Source organism: Fukomys damarensis, unplaced genomic scaffold (genome assembly GCF_012274545.1).
Source record: "Fukomys damarensis isolate Sample0158 unplaced genomic scaffold, DMR_v1.0_HiC HiC_scaffold_10, whole genome shotgun sequence".
In the NCBI taxonomy this organism is placed as follows: domain Eukaryota; kingdom Metazoa; phylum Chordata; class Mammalia; order Rodentia; family Bathyergidae; genus Fukomys; species Fukomys damarensis.
The window spans coordinates 4,986,481-5,010,450 of record NW_022900922.1 but is presented as its reverse complement, the minus strand read 5'-3'; the positions used below and the strand labels follow the sequence as shown (position 1 = coordinate 5,010,450).

The 23,970-nt window shown below is 39.7% G+C and overlaps 1 protein-coding gene across 1 annotated transcript in view; it reads right to left on the bottom strand.

Annotated features, from left to right (window-relative positions):
• The window catches only part of Celf2 (CUGBP Elav-like family member 2), a 511,103-nt gene that overhangs the window by 347,761 nt on the left and 139,372 nt on the right, over positions 1–23,970 (bottom strand). The window lies entirely within an intron of this gene.

Here is a 23,970-nt window from a genome sequence, read left to right as displayed (position 1 = left end):
ATGTATCCTGCAAAACTCTCTTTCAAAATGGATGGGGAAATAAGATACTTCCATGACAAAGAACACGTGAGAAACTTCATGAATACCAAACCAGCACTACAAGGAATTCTAAACAATATCCTAGAAAAAGACAGTTAAGATCACAACACCATGAGGCCCAACAGAGCAAATCAAATAGTCAAGGTAAGGGACTAAAAGGAGAGGGCAAAAAATTAAAAAGAGTCAACAAAAGGACAATAACATGACAATAATAAGTCAGTGCATGTCAGTTATAACCATCCATGTCAATGGCCTCAATTCACCAATCAAGAGAAATAGACTGGCAGAATGGATTAAGAAGCGAAATCCAACAATATGTTTTATACAAGAAACACACCTAGTGCAAAAAGAAGCCCATAGACTGAAAGCGAAAGGGTGGAAAACAATTCTCCATTTGACAGGAGCCCAGAAAAAAGCAGGGGTAGCAATCTTATTCACAGACAAAGTAAATTTCAAACCAAAACTGATTAAGAGAGACAAAGAAGGCCACTACATCCTTGTAAAGGGAACAATTCAAAAGGAAGAAATGATAATCATAAACATATACACACCAAATATAAATGCCCCCAACTATATAAAACAAATATTAAGTAATATGAAAAATCAAATAAGCACTAATATAATTGTAGTGGTTGATCTAAATACTACACTATCACAAATAGACAGAACATCTAGGCAAAAAATCAACAATGAAATAGTAGAACTGAACCAAGCTTTTGAATGCATGGACTTATTAGACGTCTATAGAGTGTTCCACCCCACAAAATCAGAATATACATTCTTTTCAGCTACACATGGATCATTCTCCAAGATAGATCACATACTATCTCACAGAACAGGTTTGAATAAATGCAAAAGAATCAAAGTTATTCCCTGTATATTATCAGATAACAGTGCAATAAAGCTGGAGATCAAAAGTATAAGAAACCACAGGAACTTCACAAACCCATGGAAATTGAACAACACTCTCCTGAATAATCAATGGATCACAGAGGAAATCAAAGAAGAAATCAGACAGTTTTTACAAATAAATGAAAATGCCAATACAACATACAGGAATCTATGGGACTCAATGAAAGCAGTTCTATGTGGAAAATTCATAGAACTGAATACCTCACTAGGAAAACAGAGCAAGCTCAAATAAACCACCTAAAGAGGAATCTTAGACTCCTAGAAAAACAAGAGCAAGAAAAACCCAAAGCTCGAACAAGAGAGGACATTATAAAGAGTAGAGCAGAAAACAATGCAATGGAAACTAAGAAAACGATACAAAAAATAAATGAATTGAAGAGTTGGTTTTTTGAAAGAGTAAATAAAATTGATAAACCCCTTAGCAAACTTATCAAAAAAAGGAAAGAAAAGGCTCAGATTCACGCAATCAGGAATGAAAAAGGGGAAGTCACAACAGATCCAACAGAAATCCAGAGGATCATTATTATCTACTTTGAGAACCTGTACTCAAATAAAATGGAAAACACAGAAGAAATGGACAGATTTCTAGATAATTATGAATTACCAAAGTTGAACAAAGAAGATAAAAACATTTTAAACAGCCCAATTTTAATCAGTGAAATTGAAAATGTAATTAAAAAATCTACCAATAAAGAAAAGCCCAGATTCTGATGGATTCACTGCTGAATTTTACAAGACATTTAGAGAAGAACTACTGCCACTACTCTTCAAACTTTTCAATGAAATTGAAAGGGAAGCAATACTTTCAAATTCATTCCTGGAAGCAAGTATCACTTTGATTTCCAAACCAGGGAAAGATGCAACTAAAAAAGAGAACTATAGGCCAATCTCCTTAATGAATATAAATGCAAAAATCCTCAATAAGATACTAGCAAACAGAATACAGAGGATCATCAAGAAGATCATACATCCTGACCAAGTCAGATTTATTCCAGGGATGCAAGGTTGGTTCAACATATGTAAGTCAAGAGTCAAGGACAAAAACCACATGATCCTCTCAATAGATGCAGAAAAAGCATTTGACAAAATTCAACACCATTCATGATAAAACCCTGCAAAAAATTGGAATGGATGGTCTATATCTCAATTTAATAAAGGCTACCTATGAAAAACCAATAGTCAACATCATATTAAATGGCCAAAAACTGAAAATCTTCACGTTAAAATCAGGAACAAGACAAGGATATCCACTATAACCACTCCTCTTTGAAATAGTTCTGGAAACATTAGCCATAGCAATTAGACAAGAGAAAGAAATTAAAGGAATAAAGATAGGAAAGGAAGAAGTTAAACTGTCATTATTTGCTGATGATATGATACTCTACATTGAAGACCCCAAAACTCCACCAAAAGACTTCTAGACTTAATTGACACTTTTAGCAGAGTAGCAGGATACAAGGTCAGCACCCAAATATCAATAGCCTTCTTATACACAAATAACAGACTCACTGAGAGAGAAATTAGGGAAACAATTCCTTTCACAATAGCATGCAAAAAAATGAAGTATCTAGGAATCAACCTAACAAAAGAAGCAAAAGACCTCTACACTGAAAACTAGAGCACTCTGAAAAAAGAGATTGAAGAGAATATGAGAAAATGGAAAGATATCCCCTGCTCCTGGGTAGGAAGAATCAACATAGTGAAAATGGCCATAATACCAAAACTGCTATACAGATTCAATGCAATTCCAATTGAAATTCCAACACTATATTTCACAGAGCTAGAAAAAAGCATCCAAAAATTCATTTGGAACCATAAGAAACCTATGATGGCAAAAGCCATCCTAGGCAATGGACACATGGCAGTGGGTATAACAATTCTCAATTTGAAACTATACTACAAAACCACTGTGATAAAAACAGCATGGTACTGGCAAAGAAACAGACATGAGGATCAGTGGAACAGACTGGAAGACACAAAAACAACTAGAGATGTACTCAGCTACCTTATTTTTGATAAAGGATGTGACCGTTCCCCCTGGGGAAAGATAGCCTCTTTAATAAGTGGTGTTGGATGGAAATAAAGAGTTTGTAAATGGGGAGGGAAAGAGGGGGTGAAGGGAGGGCAGGGACAAGGGGAAAAATGAAAACCAAGAACTGTCATGTGAAGGTACAGTATCCCATTAATGAATGTAACTGTATTGTAGACCTAGATTATACCAATAAACTCAATAAAGAAAAAGAAAAGAGCATAGTTAAAGGTGAAAATATCATGGATTGTTATTTTCTACTTTATGAAAATTGTGTATGAATTGTCATAATTTTAATAGTGAAGGTAATGAGGGTAAAATCATTTCGATCATTTTTCTATTTCAAGAAAATCAAAGCAATGTGAATAATATTTAAGTGCTTCAGTTATACACAATTAGTAATTGGCCCTTTGGATGACTGTCCTTTTCTATGTAACCATGTGGTCTCCCATGTGATATTTCATTGTAAAAGAAATATGAAATTATGGTTAAAAAAAAGGTGTTGGAAAAACTGGATCTCAACCTGCCAAAGATTAAAACTAGACCCTTATCTCTCCCATGCACTAAATTAAAATCCAAGTGGATTAAAGATCTAAATATTAAAACAGAAATACTACACTTGCTGGAAGATAAATTAGACAGAACTCTGGAAGACATTGGCATAGGAAAAGATTTTATGAACAAATCCTCAGTAGCACGGGAACTAGCAGAAAGAATCAACAACTGGGATCTCATCTTATTAAAAAGCTTCTGCACTGCAAAAGAAACCATCAGCAGAACTAAAAGACACTCTACAATGTGGTAAAAAATTTTTACCAGCTGCTCCTCAGACAAAGGACTATTATCTAGAATATATAAATAACTCAAAATAATCAGCCCCACCTTCAATTAAAAGACCCGATTCAAAAATGGGCATCTGAAATGAACAGTCATTTCTCAGACAAAGAAGTAAAAGCAACAAGTAAATATATGAAAAAAATGTTCCACATCACTGGTCATTTGAGAGATGCAGATGAAAACAACACTGAGATTCCACCTCACCCCATAAAGAATGGCTGATATGAAGAAATCACACAATAACAAATGTTGGCGGGGTTGTGGGGAGAAAGGAACCCTTGTCCATTGCTGGTGGGAGTGCAGACTGGTGCAACTATGAAAATCAATATGGAGATACCTCAAAGAGCTTGGACTGGAGGTTCCATTTGACCCATCCATAGCTTTGCTGGGTATCTTTCCAAAAGAATTAAAAGAATCATATCACAGTGACATGTGTGCACCTATGTTTATAGCAGCACAGCTGGTAATAGCTAAAACTTGGAAACAGCCCATTTACCCATCTGTTGGAAACTGCATAAAGAAGATGTGGTTTTTCTATAAAATGGAATACTACTCAGCCATAAAGAATGAACTTAGAGTCATTCATAGGAAAATGGATACATTTTGAGGATATACTCCTAAGTGAAATAAATAAGTCACACGTGTAAATACTGAATAGTTTCTCTGGTGTGAAAAACTATAATAGCATACAAGATTGTAATGAGATAATTAACAATGTGAAAAGGGCTAAAGTTGTAGGGAAAGCAGGAAGGGTAGGGGAAAGGGAATAAGGGAAAAGAAAAAAATATAAGAAAATGCAAAAATGGAAATAAAGTGTTTGTAAATGGGGAGGGGAGAAGGGGGTGAAGGGAGGGCAGGGACACGGGGCAAAATGAGAACCAAGACTTGTCATGTAAAGGTACAAGATCACTGTAATGAATGTAACTGTACTGTATACCTAGATTGTACCAATAAATTCAATAAAAAGAAAAAAAAATCTCATCAAAGAAAATTTGGAGAGGGCTTTGGATGAGTCTAATGCAGTGATTCTCTCAAGTCCAGCAGTATAAATATTCATTACAAAGAATTAATTTATTGGAAAGGCAAATTAGCAATGCCACCCGTTTCTGCTACTTCCAAAATCCTGGGGGCCCCTAGCATTGTGTTTGAAAAAAATCTCTCTGGGGGAATTCTGAGTTGTGCTTCAGTTTGGGACCAAATACTTCTACTATCGTTAGGTAGGAATTACAGCAAGGATGGATCAATTAAAGTTGTTTCAGGTGTCTATATGAGATACTCCCTGCAGAGAGTACAGTTCTAAAATAGCTCCAAGGACTGGTCTTGTCTTTTCGGAGTTTTCCATCAAGTTGGGAAAACTCACAGAACTAGGATTAACAGAAAACTAATGGGACAATAAATAATTAAATTTGTACAAATCAAACTGTACCATAGGATATTCAAGTGAGGGGAATAGATTCATTGCAGTATACATATTTGGACATGATTCCGACATTTGCCTTACACATATATAATTAATATCGGTGGAAAGACAAGATGTTCTTCTGATAAATGAAAAAGAAGAGAGTAAACTTTTTTTTCTAGACTCTAGGAATTGGGTTTCAGGTAAATTGAATTGTGTTTCCATGCTGCTTTATCATCAGAGATAATGACTCCGCAGACCTTTTCATGAAGCATACAGGTATCACCACGATGATATTGAAAAGTGTTTTCATGTTTAGCTGAAATCCTTCCCATTGACTAGAAAAAAAAATCTCACAGCAAACTCATTACTGACACCATGAAATATGGAAACATTTATTAAAGTTTCAAATGTCACATGGAACTTATACATTTGTCATTTTTCTAAAGAGCTGCACTGTTTCTGCATACATTTGATGACTTCATTGACTTAAAAATGGGACTGTGAAGAAGGGTCACATTTACTTTAAAATTTAAAATAAACCTTTCCTATTGCTTCTACAGACGTGCCTGAAAAATCATCATGAGATAAATCAAAAGTCCCATGCGCTTCTGAGCTCTCAAGATGACTTTTTTAAAAAGTTGCTGAAATGACATAAAATCAAATCCCTTTGAAAGGTGGATGGCTTCTCATATAATTCTATAGGCCTGACTCTAAAACTTAAAAGCTGATAATTTGCTCACTTTCAGTGGTCATTAATTCTTTTAAGTTACAAAAGTACCATTTAGTAAATTACCTTTTCCAAGGCACTAAATGACATCTTAGAGGTTTAAAGTGTTAAATCACCTTCAAAAGGTGGTCAGTTTACTCCTTTAATCACTGATAACATCAGTCCAAATAGCTTCAATTTCTTTCGTGTTACCTTCTGATAAACATAAAACACTTTTATAGACAGTCTCAAATTCACCCTCAACCAGATAGTTAGGACAGGGGAGGAGAGACCGAGAAAAAGATTTTAGAACTTGTCTTATAAAAGAAAACCATGGCTTCAATGAAGATTTTAATTATAAATTTGTCCAATAATTGCAAAATAAAATTATCTGAATGTTACTTTCCTTTTTATTTGCCATGGTTGATAGTACTAATAAAGATGTCCAATTTAGTTCTGCTTTGATTCTGATTAATGCTTTCATGCTGAGGGAAAGCACATGGTATTAGAATTTAGATTTGGGGGTAGGAAAGAATTTTTCTGAATATTTTTAGATGACTGTGAATATGGCAGGAACTCAGTAAACATGTTCATGAGTTATCTCCAGGGAGTAGACAGATGTGTTCACTAGAATGAGAAAGGTTGGGACTTCATTGCTGCACTTAAATTTGTATTACTATGGCCAGAACAAGGACACGAGGAAGACAAATCCCCTTTTTTCATGTTAGATAGGCATCTTTTTCAATTTGTAGCAACCTTTACTCTGACTTAAATTTGGTAATCTTACACAGAAACCAAAATTAAATCCAGTTAATGAGCTACATTATCATTTTCCAATAATCCAATGACTAAAAGGTTTCCAAACCAGTAATAATTTATCATTAAAAGCTATATTGGAGGCGGGGGATTTTGCTCAGTGGTTTCACTGCCTGCCACGCAAGTGCAAGGACCCAAGTTAGATCCCTGGTACAAAGAAAGAAAGAAAGAAAGAAAAACTATATTGGACCTCTAAATAGAGGTTCCTACACACAGGAATTATGCACAGATTTTGCATTGTCGGGCAAAAGCTTGGCAAGTTGTGCTCTCTTTCAGTTCTTTGGGGCTTTAGCTCCATGGGTTGCTTCTACAAGCATTTCTGACAAATTTCAAGGAAATCTCTAACTTTCCATGGTGAGATGTTAAAGACCCCATTAAGAGGACAAGGTTAAAGATGACAGCCTTAAGTGTAGAATGTAAAGAAATCTTTTTTTCTGTGTTGACTAAAACAGAATTTACTCCTAGAGAAGGTTAATGCAGGTGACTTACCAGGATGGTACTTCACATTCCATTAAAACATGACACTTGGAACAGAGGCAACCTACGGCCATGTCCATTTCAGCACTAGATGAGGGCTGGCGTAATCTCTGGGAGTGCTTGGGAGAGATGTTAAATTATTTTTTCTGATTTTTTACTAAAGTTTCCCCTCTTCCTTCCTTCATGTTAGTTATTGAAAAGAAATTTCTTGTTATAGTAATTTTCTCCACTACGTCAAGGACAGAGTCATTTTCTGGAAGAATTATGGTCTTATAACAAGTCAAGACTCTGTGAAGGACTCTGCAAAAGCAGAGGAGACAGGGCAGAGACAGGACTGGTACCCAACAACCACTTTTGTTACCGTACGGCACCATGGGCAATGGAAATGGGAAAGAAAGGCCTTTTGAAATCTTAGATTAGTTTTTTTCCTCCTACTTGGATTAGAAAAAAGAAAATAGAGAGAGATGGACAGACAAACACACATACTTGGGATGACAATGAAAGATTAACAAAAGAAGCCAAGATTAAGTGATGTGGAAAAGATTTCAAACATTTTTTAAACAAAATCTTCAATGTCACTGGCACCACTGTTTAGGCAAATAGATCAACCTGGATGGGAATGTTGCCCACTCCTCCTTTCACACGGTAACATTTCACAATATATTTTTAGTTTTTCTCCTCAGGAAGTCAATATGACAAACTATAAATACACAGTGTAATCTTCTGCCAATAAAATGAGGTCAGCTTTCCTTTGGGTCTCCTTTAAGACTTGAAATCATTATTTCCCTATTCTAAATCTCCTCACCTACTTAAAGAACTTGCCTTTTCTTCTAAGAACATTTTTTAAAGAAAAAGAAGCACAGAAACTTTTCAATTCCACATTAACTCTTCAGCCTTCACCAAGCGTAGAAAACATATGTCTTATAAAAAGATTATATCCGAATTCAAAGTATATCCAAAGTGTGAAAAAATAAGTAGTGATTTCGAGGCAATGAAAGAATCCCATTCCCATGTCCTCTTTAATCTCATTTGCCAAAGAGAGTGCTGTATCTTGAGACCTTTAAAAGCACTGTCCAGGGACCCGACTACTGAAAATACTTCCCTATAATGTGCCTACCGTATCTAAATGAATAAAGCTAATGTCCAATTACAAAGAAAAAGGATGTAGATTCTGACTCATACCTACTCGTTTAGCTATAAAAAATAAGAATGATCTAACTCTGCCTAGACCAGAGCAACCAGTCAACTATAACGAGAAGGCTTCACCACCCTGTTCTCTTGGGAAATGGAATGTCATGTCAAACCAAACACTTGATTTAATAGAATATTATCAAAAGTACTAGGTATGCATTACCAATTTGCCAGACACTGAATGCAATAAAATGCACTTCACACTAAAACAACAAGGAACATATTTTAATCTTTCTGTGATGATTCAAGACATTACAGAATTTTTCATTGACTCCAGGTCACCATTATGAGCCTCAATTTTCACTATGCCCAGCGAAGCATGGTTATATCAATTAATGGAAGTTTCCATTTGACAGAATGTTCTGACAACTAGCTTTAACAGTATTTTGTTTCTATGGGCCGGTAGTGGACAAAGTGTGAATACCAATTAGCTGGATCTTTTTGCATGGGATCACAGTCCATTTGGTTCAGTGCCTCAAAAAAAGTGTCTTCAAATGATCTGAATAATAAAGAGGACTTTCTGTGCCCTTAAGATATATGAGTGGTGAGAAGTACACGTTGCCTCAATGCCCCCCCCCCCCGTTGTTGGTAGAGCAAACTTAACAGGAAGCTTTCCAATTGAGGCCGGCTCATGCCTGCCACTTTCCTGGGGAGGTGGAAAATACCCTGGGCCGAAAGGTCAGTGAAGAACTTGACTATCTGGCTATGACATCCTAATTGCAGCTGAATGCCATTCATAGTGGCCAGAGAGTTTTGGAACCTGCAGCAGGCATTCTGACAGTTTGTGCTCAGGCTGACAACTACTGCGTTGGAATAAAACCATGTTGATGCTGGTTCTTTTTCAGTTTGGGTCACAAAAGGTGACAAAAACTGGTGCTGATTGAAAAGGAAAATCATAATTCAGTATTATAACAGTTATGCTCTTTCATCCAGAAGACTGAAAGACATTTTTTTTTTAAAAAAAGGGAAATGATCTAAGAAACAGTACCCTGAGAAATGGAGCCATTCTGTTTCTGAAAGGCGAGGCAATATTTACTTGATGACAGTACCTTCTCCTGATGGACCATGAAGACCCAGGCATGGGGTGGGTGTAACATTTAGGTTAGGAAGTGGGTAGAAGTGCAGTGAATAACACAAGCTAGCAGTTCAAGAACATTCCAGTATTCCACATTTGGTTCTTCGTGTTGGACAAATCATCTATTTAGAGCCTTATCACTCTTCCTTGTACGATTTATACAAAATTCTTTTTAGGAAAACATTTTCTTCTGATACTCAGAGTATTTTAAATGCTGTGTATGTATGGAAGATGATCACTGTCACTCATGAAAGGTAAAATGCCATGCAGGAAATTGGTGAGTCATAAAAAAATTATACCTACTTTGGCAATTTATATGCAGGGACTCATAACGGGAAGTGCCACAATGGTATTAAAATAAACCTGAGACTTCTTGGGTGGGAATAATGTCCAGTTTAACCTGGTAACATGCCAACCAGAGCACATCTATATATACATATCATAGTAACGTTGGGGCCCCTTCTTTCCTTGTTTTCTAACATTTTGGAGAGGCAGAACAGCAGACACTTCAGAATGCAGGCGTTTGAAGTCAGAGGCCATCTGCTGCAGTTCCCCAGGATGCTCCTCACCCCAGGAGCTGGCTCTGGAGAACCCCTGTCTGGGGCACAAACTCTCCTGGGCAGATGGCTGGGTTTCTCATTTCCATCTTTTTTTTCCCTTTCAAAATTTGGTTCATTCTGGAGCCTGCTGAACTGGTACATATAGTACTTTTGTGGACAGATCCCTGAGAATTCAGCTGCAAAACCCAAGAGAAGCCAGATCTCTGGGAAGAAGCCAAGCACAAGTTTCAGGGAAACATCTCCCTCATGCTTGAACAATTTTCTCTTTCCTGTTGCAACTTGTCATACGCCCTCTGTACACTCTTTACTTTAGACAGATGGATGGACAGAGAACCAAACGGACAGATGTATGCTTATTTTAGTGTAAACATTTCTCTGATGAAGTACAGCTTTCAACTGGGCTTAGTTACTGCCTCCTACAAAATCACTCACATTTAATCTGTCTGCTTCCTCCCAGCCTGCTGAACACTTCGTGAACATTCCTTAAGTCCCACAATCCTCTGAAACAGATAACAAAAGCAGCGACACAACAAGACCTTAAAACATGATTTTCTTCTCATTAATCTCGTCATGGGCTGGCAAGAAGAACATACAGCAGAGAATATGATCCCAATTAGGAAGACCGGGAAAAGGAAAGAAAACCTTAGTTTGTGCAAAAGGGCTTGTGCCTGCTCTGAACAACTTTCTCCCCACCAGCTACCAATGCTTAGGAAGTCACGGGAACAACGTGAAGCTAGAAATTTGGCCAATTAGGCATTTTGCTACGAGGCGGAGAGGGCAGAAGCCACCACTAAACCATTCTCCAGCAGCTGTGAGGTCAGTGCCTAACTTTGGGGAGGTTGAGGTAGAGGGAGGAGAAAGGGTGAGGAATGGGAGAGAATCCACTAGGCAAATTCTTGATGACTATGTCCTTCCACTAGGGAGTCTTATGGCTTTAACTCGTAGGTGAATCTGTTCATTTTCTTATACTCAAGGAAAAGACATCCAAAAAAATCATTCTCCACAGAGTGCATGAATGCTAGAGGATACATGTGCTCAAAATGATAATTTGATCACAGTCTAATGTACCATGACCTATAATACACTTCCAGTAAATCAACTGGTACCTTAGGTCATACGTAGATATGTAAACCAGTCTGAATGAATTAGTAGAAAGACTAGTTCAGTGGTGAAGAGACTAAGAAGGATTATGTATGGAGTTCTTACACCAGAGCACTGTAGCAAAGGAAGAGTCCGGCAAGAAGGAGGCTGCCTCTGAATACTCTGAGGGCCACCTTGCGGGAGATTTCACATTTAAGGCTGAATGGTTAAAAGGTGGAGGTGGGGCCCTTCACTGAGGTCTCAGGGAGGCAGTTTCGCTCATTTTGAGAAGCACCTGATGTGTAAACCACTTACGTGGACGCTTTCACACGAGGCACGCCACTGTACCAGCTCCAAGTCCTGTCTAGCGGATATTAACACCATAGTGGAGAAGTTAGCGGTGAGGTTCAGAGAAGTGAGGAATGTGCTGCAGGGCACACTGCTTATACGCAGCAGAAACAGATTTTTATCCAAGTCTGAGCTACTCCCAAAACTGTGCCCGTTTGACAGTTCCCATCAGAGGCAAAATAACGGCCAGAAAAGGAGAAATATGCAAGTCAGTACAGCACAGAGAACATTTTCCACTTGTGAAAGGAAAATATTTTCTCTCAAAAGAAATTAAAAGCCCCAAACCTTTGATTATGGGCTTCCAGCGAAGAAACAGCAAGCAGACCAAAAGCTTCCATTCTTCTTTCTTTCAGTTCTTATTAAGGGCAGTTTTACGGCAGCAATAAAGGAAAATAACTCACTATCGATGTCTGGTAAGATTTCCCATCAAACAGAGAGAAAAGGAGGAAGAAGGATGTTGGTATAAAAATATCTGTAAACTGATCCATCCACACAAGACAACTTTAAAAGCCAGGGCAAATGGATTCTCAGTTGCCCTTTCTTTCCCATTTCTTTCTAACAAGTGTAATCTTTCCTAACTTAGGTCTGAACAATTCCAAATGATGGCTTGATTTACAGTGATGGGCCTAGAAAGAAGCAGGGGAGCTTGGCAAAGCATTTAAACGATCACGAACTCACAGGGGGCACCCGTGAGGCTTTGTGCCCATCTGGGCTTTGGTTTCCTTGTGAATAATATGAAGGGATCCTTGTAGTCCCTTTGCTCTCACCCTACGTGAGCAGAAAAATGTCCCTACAGCAAATCCCAATGTCTGCTTACCTTTTTACTGAAATTATTATATAGAACTACAGGAGCATAATACTTGGCAAAAAGCCCCAGTGCCAGGGTACCTGTGCTTCACCCTCACCCTCTGCTCCCCTCACTAGCAGTGGCATGACCTAGGCAAAGTCTTTAATCTTCTCTGGAAAACCACACTTCTGCACCTGTGAAATGGGCGTGCTGGCAGCATGGGCCCTGCACGGCGGTCTGGTGATTGCATGAGTTACTCTATCAGTAGTGTGTGCTGTTATTACAATCACTGTGTCGTGGTGCTTTTGAACTTCTGTGTATTTGGTTCATGAAATGAGCCCTGGGAAGCTCACATGCAAAAGCTCTGCTGCAAAGAGTCAGGTTCAGTAGATCTGAGGTGGGCCTAGAAAGCTGAAAAATCTGTGGCTTGTGAACAGTGTGGTCGAGTACAGTCTTGGGTTCAAATACTTGCTCTGCCATTTCTCAGCCACATGGCTGTGAGCAAGTTACTTACCATCTCTGAATCTTAGTTTTCTCCTTTGTAAAATGGAGAGAATATCATCTTCCTGGCAGTGTTGTGATGTTTAAAGAGAGATTGGCAATGACAAATTTAAAGCCCTGGTAGGCAATCAATAAATGATACTTTAAAAAACGTATATTTATCATTACACAGATTGCTCAAACCAGAAGGAGATGATATACAAAGAGGAAAAATGCTGAGCTATTTGGCGCCTTTGAAACAGGCAGTTGATCTTTTAAGAACAGTGAATTTAGATTAATCTTTTAAAAACAACAAATACCTGGGTATGTTTTTTCTCCCTTTCAAACAAAAGACAACGCATATTTATGTATTCTTTGTTATATCCGCCTTTTGTTTTTTACTTAACGGCATCTTGGAGATTTTTCTAGATTGGTAGACGAGGAACATCTTCATTTTTGTTTTATAGAATCATGATATTCCACTCAACTGATGTTTTGTAATTCAACCAGTTCCCGCTAGAGGGGAAATTCAGGCTGTTTCCTTGCATTTACTTTTACAATCACCACAAGGATGAAAACATTTTAAGTAAGTCTTTTCATACAAATGTATTTGTAGGGTAAATTCACAGAAGTAGAACTGCTGGTTTGGAAGGATTGTGCCTTTGTCATTTTGTTAGAATCTGCTGAATTGTCCTCTTTGGATTTTGTACCAATTTATGGTCCCGTCAGTACTGAGAGCCGGCTTCTCACCCCATCATTGGCACAGTCTGCTGTCAATTTTCTGACCTTTATCAATCTGATAATCAAAAGGCAGAATCTCAACGTAGCTAAATTTGCAATTTCCTTATTATGAGTGTGTTGGACACGTTTTCATGTTTTAGAAAAAACTTGAACATCTTTTTCCAGAAAAAGGACTATTTCTTTGCCTATCTTTCTATTTTTTTTTTTTTTTGGCTTTGCCATTTTGATATATAGCAACTCTATGTTTTGGGATACAAAGTCTTGGTCTATAATAAGAGTTGCAAATTTTTTCTTTTGTCATAATGATTTAACTTTAGGGCAATTTTATTCTATTTGCTATGTGGAATTTTTTTCTTAGATTGCTGAATTTATTTAATTTTTCTTTTATGGCTTTATTAGTATGATGATTTCTACATGGCTTCCATACTCCAATGTTATAAAAAAATTCTCCCATGGATTTTCTGATGTTTTGTAGTTTGCATTTAAATCTTTATTTAAAATATATCCTGGTTTGAAGTAAAGTTCTGACTTCTTTATAATTGGACAAATTCTATTTTTTATATTTAGAGAAAATACATAGGAAAGCTATGTAGGGTAAAAAATAGCTTTGACTTCAAGCAAAGAGAAAATGAACAATTATTCTTGTTAGATCACTTCAACAGCTGAATTTCTTTCAGTTTTCCTGGTGTGAAAGTACACTCAATATTCTTCTTCTCAACAGTTGTCACTCACTTACTAAAAATATTAATCTTAACAGTGAATTGAATTAAAATTACAGATGGTAACCGCGTGAAAATTTCTGATGATGACATGGCTCAGGGGCTTTATTTTCCTCCCTTTCACAGGCTCTCTTTGGTGGATATCCTAGCTCCCTGATTTCCGAAGCTTTAAAAGCCTCAATGCAATAACAATATAATCATAAAAGCTAATTAGTAAAGATTTTGTGTCTTGTTAATGATGTACAATTGATTGAGGCTGGAGGACAGAACGAGACTAACCATTCATCCATGATGAACATTGCATTTTATCTTCGTACAATGTGAAGGTGATGGCATTTTTATCACTGTGTTGCTATTATATAGACATTTGAACCAACTCACCAATCTGTTTTTATCTAGCATCATCTTTTACTACTTCCAAACCTGAGCCCTTTAAAAATGTAGAGACAATTCTGGATGCCTGATTACAGAAAGAAGAAAGAAAATTAATTACATATGGACCAAATGGTGAAAAATGATCAAGGCATTATTTATCTACTCTATCTTTGCTTAATTTTTCAACTATACTTTTTCCCATAGGCCATAATTACATTGTCCAAATGCCAGATTAAAAATGACTTTAAAGTAGCCACTTAACTGCAAACCCAGCCTCTTTTATTTCCTTGAACCATCTACTACTCCTTAACACAGGCACAGATACAGACAGGTGTCAAAATCCTCATTTGTATACAGAAAGGAATACTCTGCAGTGACCGGGTCTCCTCAGAAGTGTAGAAGGCTTCACTTGTCACCCTTCTTCCCTTGCTGTCTGTTCTGCCACGTGCCAGTGTAGCTCCTGTATGTGGGGTTTGGTCCAATACTTAATTTTTCAAAGGGATAGGAGTTTGGCTCTTTTCAGAGTTGGTCTGGACCACACTGCTGTGATGAGAAAAGTACATAATAGGTGCAGAACACCAGAGGGGAAGGATTAAGAGTTTGTTTTGACATAGCTCTTTACTCAGAACATACAACCAAGACAGTAATTCTGGCCTAGGAATTCCCTGTTGCTACTTTCTGACAATTGAAAATTTCCAAAGATCTGTTCCTTGGATTCCTGCAGACAAGCTTTGTGCCCCTGAATTGAGGAAGCTATGCCCTCTGCAGGGCCCAGAACATGGTACTGCTCAGTGCCATAGGACTCTGTAATCACTCTCATGCCACTCACTGACTATCACACCAAAGGTGCACTGCGGCCTGTCAGCCCACCCTTAAAGCTCAGCACACAGAGATTGAAGAAATGCATGACATTTTGGAGATTGGATGTGGACCTTTTTTCCCCACAAATGCTTTTCCTCAATGGCACTAGTCATCAGGCTTGGCAATGGCTTCTTGCATCTGGGCTGCTGGACCATGAGAGGTGGGAGTTGGATGAGAGTGCAAGAAAAGACCATCCTTTAGGTCTATAGCAAAGCAGTTGCCTAACATGGAGGGGGAGTGTTGTCCTCTCTCTGTAATCACCAGAGTTTCTTTTCAATGGAAAAGCATAGGACTTCTTTCTTTTTTTGCCCTAGAACTGGCTATAAATGTACATATTAGCTGGACTGGGAAGACTGAGCACAAGGCATTGCGAAGGACTATGGTTTTCAATCTTTAAAACTAGTGTCTTTGCATACTCAGCTACTTCATCTTTGACAAAGGAGCTGACCATCCTCAATGGAGGAAAGATAGCCTCTTTATTAAATGGTTTTGGAAAAACTGGATTTCAACCTGACAAAGATTAAAACTAGACCCCTATCTTTCACCATGCAATAAACTAAAATCAGTGGATTAAAGATCTAAATGTTAAAACAAAAGCACTAAACTTGCTGGAAGGTAAGTTAGGTAGAACTCTCAAAGATATTGGCATAGGAAAAGACTATGAACAAATCCTCAGTAGCATGGAAACTAGCACAGAGAATCAACATTGGGACCTCATCTTATAAAAAACTTCTGCACAGCAAGAGAAACCACCAAGAGAGCTAAGAGACAACCTACAATGAGGGAAAAAAATGTTACCAGTTGTGTTTCAGACAAAGGTCTACTATGTAGAACATATAAATAATTTTTTTAAAAAATCAGACCCCCTCTAAAAATAAAGACCCAATTAAAAAATGAACATCTGAAAAGAACAGACATTTCTCAGACAAACAAGTAAAAGCAGCAAATAAATATATGAAAAAAAGTTCCACATCACTGGCCTTTCAAGAGATGGAGATGAAAACAATGCTGAGATTCCACGTCACCCCAGGAAGAATGTCTGTTATCAAGAAATCAACCAATATTTAGCTATAACAATCTGTGCCGCTATAAACATGGGTGCACATACTTCTCTGTGATATGATTCTTTTAGTTCTCTTGGAAAGATACCCAGCAGAGGGATGGCTGAGTCAAATGGAACCTCCAGTCCAAGCTCTTTGAGGTATCTCCATATTGATTTCCATAGTGGTTGCACTAGTCTGCACTCCCACCAACAATGGAGAATCTTGGAAACAGCCTATTTGCCCATCCGTTGGAAACTGGATAAAGAAGTTGTGGTTTTTCTATAAAATGGAATATTACTCAGCCATAAAGAATGAGAAAATAGATTCATTCATAGGAAAATGGATACATATTAAAGATATACTCCTAAGTGAAATAAATAAGTCACACATGTGTAAATACCAAATAGTTTCCCTGGTGTGAATAATCTGCAACAATGCATAAGATTCTAATAAGATTACTGACATTTAGAAATGGGAAGAAAGGAGCTAAAGGTGTAGGGAAGGTGGGATGGGTAGGGGAAGAGTAAAAAGGGAAAAGAAAAAAATGTGAGAGAATGAAAAGATGAAAATAAAGTGTTTGTAGATGGGGAGGGGGTGAAGGGAGGGCAGAAGTAAGGGGAAAAAATGAGAAACAAGACTTGTCATGTAGAGGTACAAGATCCCAACAATGAATGTAACTGTACTGTATCCCTAAAATGTACCAATAAACTCAATTAAAGCTGGGGAAAAAAAAAAGAAATCAACCAATAACAAATGTTGGCGGGGCTGTGGGGAGAAGGGAACCCTTTTCCATTGTTGGTGGGAGTGCAGACTGGTGCAACCTCTGTGGAAATCAATATGGAGATACCTCAAAAAACTAGGATTCGAAGTCCCATTTGGCCCAGCTGTTCCTCTGCTGGGTATCTTCCCACAAGAATTAAAAGAATCATATCACAGTGATATATGCTCACTCATGTTTATAGTGACACAGTTTTTAATAGCTAAAACTCGGAGCAGCCCAATTGCCAATCAACTAGAGGTTTGGTTTTTTAAAAATAAAATGTAGTACAACTGTGCCATAAAGAATGAGAAACTAGGGTGAAGGGCATGAAGGGAGGGCAGGTGTATGGGGAAAAAACAAGAACCAAGATATATCATGTGAAGGCACAAGATTCCAATGATGACTTTAACTGCATTGTTTGGTTTATATGTACCAATAAACTTAATGGGAAAAAAAGATAAGATAGAAAAAAAGGAAAGAGAAACTAGAGACATTTATAGCTAAGTGGATGCACACTGAGGCCATACTCTTAAGTGGTATTAATAGGACACACTTGAGTAAATACCGAATAGTTTCTCTGGTGTGAAGAACTAAAAGTGTAAATAAGGATCAAAATGTATAATTGATAATGTATAATAGGATGAAAAGGTCTAAAGGTGTAGGGGAAGTGGGTGAGGTAGGGGAAAGGTAAGAAGGGAAAAGAAAGAATATGATAAAAGGAAAAAAAATGGAAACAAAGTCTGTGTAAATAGGACAGGGTGGAGGGGGTGAAGGGAGGGCAGGAAATGGGAAAAAATAAGAATGAAGACTGTAACTGTATTTATACCTAAAATGTACCAATAAACTCAATGGAAAAAAAACAACCAAACCTACTGTCTTTGGAGGAGTAAAGCAGTACGCAGCTATCTCAGTCATCCTCAGCTACCCAATTGCCCTTTCTCAGTTACCCAATTCTCTTTTTCCGGGCCTATTCACCATCACTAAAGGCCTTAAATATGTGATAATAATAACAAGCAAAATGGTGTTGAAGGTTAGTTCCCAATAGGCTTGAGAAATTTGTCCTCATGGCTTTGGTTACTGGCATTTGTATTTTTGGGGGGCACCAGGGATCAAGCACAGGCCCTTGTGCTTGTGAGGCCGGTGGCAGAATCACAGAGCCAAACCCCTGGCCCCAGTGTTTGTAGACATGTAGTATGTAGCTAAATAGTAGACTATAAATAAAGATGGCACTTGAGCTACCTTTACAAGTGATCGCAATACTACGACAGTGGAAAAACTGTTGTCACATACAAAGATGACAGTTTTTCAATCTGCCTGCTCTTGATTCAGCCTCCTTGGTTGCTTTCCATGGAAATTCTGCTTCTAGTTCGGCACAGTCTTAGATTCCAGCACGCACACGTGACATACTTTTCTAAAAGGCGTTTAGCAGCAGATATTTTAATATGCGCTGATAGCTGCTGCTGTTCTGTCTTACATACTTTAATGACACTTTCATGTTTTGTACTTGTGCCCTGAGGCAATCTGATCACAAAAGTTGCAATCTGATGTGTAGAAATGATAAATAAGTAAGTGGTATCCGGTTTCCAAAAGAGGGTAGCAGCAATGGAGAATTATGGAAACAGTCCCTCTTCGTATTGCTCTCATGAAATTCTCTTCAATTCAGCCATCCTTTTATCTTGCCTGGTTGGGGCAGTCCTGGATAACATGCTAGTAAGAAATCACACATGCAACCCCTCAGTACACACAAAATAAAATAGGCAGAATATTAAGAACTCTGTCATCAGTTCCTGTACTGCTTCTGTTTATAAGATCACTGAGCAGTTCCTTTGTTCCTGTCCAGATCTCCATCTGACAACCTGACTGGTTTAAGCCTCTTGCTGCCTTTGCTCAGACCCAGCGCCACAGAAGCTGTGATCCCAGGGGGCAGCCGTCCCTGCTAGCACATAGTAGTCATTCTGCCACCTGCAGCACCTGTCTTCAGACACACGCGTTGTCTTCGTCCTGTCCTAGTCAAGTCCTGTGGGATTTGAACAGCCCAAAGATACAGGACACAGAATTACTCAGACTGGGCCTTCCCAGCTGAAGCTTCCTGCCTCTGTTCGAGAGCACTAGATGAATGCAGACACTCACAGAACTACGATCCATGCCAGCCCTCCCGTGACTCCCCTCCTGTTGCAGGAAACAAACTCAGCAATGAGGAGAGGGAAGAAAGATGACATATGGTCCCCGCTATGGCCAAGATAATCATAGAAGACTGTGGAGAAACCTGGGCCCAGAAAGGGGACAGACTGTCTCTTAGCATCAGAAAAGGGGCAAAGTGTCATCAACCCGGAGAATGTGGATTATCGTGGGAGACAAGACAAAGGTTTCCAGCCAGAGACAGATCTTACTGGTGTGAAGTGACTGTGGATTTCAGGAGAGATTTGGAAAAGAGCAAATGAAACGGGCTTCAAACCAGTCTGAGAAGCCCTTATGTCCTCCTCCACCTTGTGCTGCCTTCTGTAGTGGCCATGACTTCCGTGACCGTTCCTGCTTGTCCATGGCTGTGAAACCAGACTTGAGAGACACTACTCTGAGGCAGAGCCCTTTAGGAAGCTGTAACTGACACGGCCCAAGTAGAATCTGAGAAATGATGCCTTGTACCAGAAGACGCAGGGGCACGGGAGTGCCACAGAGGTGACAGGAGAGAGGAAGAGTAGGATAGGGATGGGCTGGATAACACTCTAGAGAGGGAGGGAGCACACACACAGGGTCCTGTGCCACTCTGGGAAGTGTGACGCTACATATCTCACCCCTAATTTCCTTTTCTTTCCCCAGAAATGCTGCCCCCAATTTTCTGTGAGTAACCACTGGCTTCACCTACTGTGCATGTGTGTGTGTGTGTGTGTGTGTGTGTGTGTGTGTGTGTTCATTTTGGAGAGCCTGGGTCAAGGCAGTAGTACCCTTTAGCTTGGTATGCAGACAACTGAAACCTTTGGAAGGAGCCAGAGTCAGCCAATACCTGCGGCAGAGGCATGAACCCTGGTTTGATCACACTGAGAAGGTCGGCAGAGAGTTTGAAAAGCTGTGTGATCCAAAGGGCATCGAACGAAAGAACCTCTGCGCAAGGCAGTTTGTCTGTCTTAGAGAGGGGTGAGCAGAGTGAAGAGGAAGGTACGAGGGTGCAAATCTTTGGGCCTAGGGAGTGTGGTGCAGAGCAGCAGACCCACTTTCTGAAGGCTGCCCATCTTGGCCTTGGCTTTCTGAGCAGGCTCATGGCTCTCTCACAGGTTCAGGAACTGCTAATTCAGTCACAGGAGGAAGACACTGAAACACAAAACTTGTAAGAATCTTGATAAAGCTTAAAAGTAAGATATCTCAGGGCTCAAACAAAAGATTCAGCTTTGGTGGCATTCCCCTCCCCACCAAGTGAGAGGCTTCCCAGACCTTTCCTTTACGGGACATTCTTCTGAGGCTACTCTATTTCTTGCCACTATCCCAGGTAAGAAATGTTGAGACCCAGCCAGCAAGCAAGGTTTGTATTTTGGGAAGGTATAACCGGGATCACGAGGGGAAAGAAGTTGCAAGGTCAGCTGAGAACGGTGGTACACATTTATAATCCCAGTACTCAGAAACTGAGGCAGGAGGATCACCAATTTGATACCAGCCTGGGCAATTTAGAGAGAGCCTGTCTCAAAACAGAAAATGAAAAAGGTCTGAGGATGTAGCTCATTGTGAAGGCCCTTGCTAAAACCCCCAGTCATATAAACACACACACGCACACGAAGGTACGAGCCAGGTGGTAATATAAAAGTGGCTTCCATTAATTCTCCATTTATGTTTACTTGACTGATCTCTACTTGCGTGGTCTGACGAGGTTAAGTTGCTAAGTTTCGGGTTAATTACAGAGGGACTCTTTCTCTGAAATTTCAATTTTGGAATTAAGAACAGCAGCAGTTAGCAGTGATCTAGGATCCTGGGTCTCTCCTGACTCTAGTTGCTTCAGAGTGTTAAGTGCATGTAGTCAGTATCGATTCAGCGCCAGTGTAATTTCCATGATATGCCTGAGGTATCTTTACTTACAGCCAGGTAGAGGCTGGGAACAATGCAAAGAGAAGCCAGTTCCAGCCTCCGCCAGGCAGGCTCAGAGCACCGAGCACAGTTAGGCGGAGTAGATGGTTTAGCGAAGAATCGTCCATCACCGAGAGGAGTGGGTAAGAGAGCAAGAGCTCCTTGTACGTGCGGCATTTTCACAGTGTGAGGGAAATGCTTCCGTATGGCCTATGTCCTGGGCTACCTTTCTAAGGGTAAAGCTGGTTGGGAAAACGAACTACTGCGAAGCGCTACTATGCTCTGCCAAAATATTATATTTGAAAGCGCTTGGAGGAGCATGACTAAGGCTTCCTTAACATACTGGATCTGCCCCGAGTGGGATGATGTTTGAAATTATATTGTTACGTTTGTTAATGCTACGGTGATTCTGTAGATTACGTAGGAAAGAGTCTGTGCTATAAAAGACAGTTACACCTCTAGAATTATTTCTGTCCATCCCACCAATCATGGGAGCTAACGGAGGTAAGAGAGTCTGATGGGTATTGTCAAAGATGATTGCTGAACTGCTCGGCCGCTTGACCCATGGCCCAGACAGCTCCAAGAAAGAACAGATGAACCACTGATGAGCCCTGCGAATGGAGACATGGCCTTTGGGAAGTTAGTGGACCAGATAATCAAAGTGCCAGAGCCGACTTACCCCGAAAGCTTTTTATATCACACACACACACACACACACACGCACGCACGCACACTTGCGCGCGCGCACACACACATGTTTTCTGAGAAGGTAGAGGGGAGTTCAGTGGCAAGAGGACCACGGAAGAAGAACTGTATTGCAATGGGTGAAGACTGAGAGCAAAATCAGATGCCTTATTAGTCTCAACCACATTTCTCCCGGAGATATAAGGATTATACGTTTGGAAACCTTTTCAGTACTGAATTGATAATTAGCTTCTCTTACCTATGGATTAATCGGGGATCCTCCATGCCCCCCACCCAGGGACTGGAGATCCCTTGAGGACTCAACCTATGAATCCCTCACCCTTGGGACTGAGAATTGAGGGAAACCTCTGCGAGATCAGCTGGAGCTGGGAATCTGGCCGAGGAAAAAAGTTACAGGTTTCTTTCACAAACCTGCAATTCTGGCATTGGCAGAAAGAATCATTAGTTAATAGGAAATATGCCCAGGGATTACATGGCCTGGCTCAGAATAGACTGATTTTGTCAATTTATAAATTTCATTTCCTAAAGTCAAGGTAAAGGAAACCAAACACAAAAATGAAAAGAGCAGCGAAAAACATCAGAAGTATGTTTGTTTATTTAGTTAATATTTATTGAGCACCTACACAGGCTCCCATTCTAAGCCTTGGAGATACAGTAGTGAGCGAAAGTAATGAAAATCCCTGTCTTAGTGGAGCTAAAGTTCTAGTAGGAAGGGAACCACACACAAGTGAACTAGTAAACTATGTCCCATGATGGTAAACGCTATGAGATGATAACTAACTCTCATAGAGAGATATGTATCAGGTGGTATTCTAAGCACTTTACATATGTGAGCCTATCGGTCCTCACGGCGAGTTTTTATTATATCCCCACTTGATGACTGAGGAAAATTAGGCCTCAGAGAAGGTGAAGAAGGCAACCCAAGGGTGTGCTCCTGGGGAACAGGAGAGCTAAGGTTTGCTGCCAGGGAATGTGACACCAGAGTCACAGTCATTTTTATACCTCAGGAGACTGGAGAAGAAGCTCTGGGGAGGCTCAGAGTGGAAGTGAGGTCTTCACAGGGATGTTGTTGAAAGATATATTGAGAAAGTAACATACGAGCAAAATTCAGCAGAGTTGAAGATAGAGACACAAGCCCAAGTGGAGGAGACCCCTTCAATGTGTGAAAGACCTCAAGGCAGGAAGGTGACAGCAGGAGAGGGCAGAGTGGCTGTAAGGGAGCAGGATGACCATGGGACCAGCAGGCAAGGACGGCAGAGAGCTTCCTGGACAGACCACAGAGGAGGGATTAGATGTGCTCATAAGAGCTGAGGCTGCTGTCCTCGTCAGTCTGAAGTCAGCGCTGGCACGGCGGATTTTTATATTAAAGACATTTCTCTTGCTCCTCGTGCTGGTCACAGAGTAGTGAAAGAGCAGAAGCAGGGTCATTCCAAAGACCTAACAACTGCCATACTCTCTCTGAGCCGTGGGCCGGACAGGGGTCATCCTGAATGAAGTCTGAAGATGTGCCCAAGGGCTTGATCGCGCACGGTTGTACGCCCCGTGGATCCGCAGGAGATGTCGGGGGTAGGTTCTGGTCACGAAGGAAGAAATGTGAGTTTCTATTCTTGGAGGTCTCGTGCTCACAAAAAAATTAATGACAAGTATTTTTCTTGACTTGCTTGCAAATACCTCACTTCACTTATTTTTCCCCAGGGTGCGATTCATTTTCATTTCTTCAATTATCACTTTCACAGAGATAACTTGGAGCTCTGTAACTCCAGCTCAGAGAGGGCAATTGCTAATCCCTCATTTCCTCTCCCACTAAAACCCAATTCTATGGCTTCCTTCCCACAACATCTCTTCATCTTGACCCACCTCTGCCACTTCTTCACCACCAATTACTTTGGTTCAAATCTGTAGTTGTAACTCCGAATCATTTTTTGATTTTTGCTGTCATGTAAACTATTCTGATTCCTAAACATTATGCCACTGAAA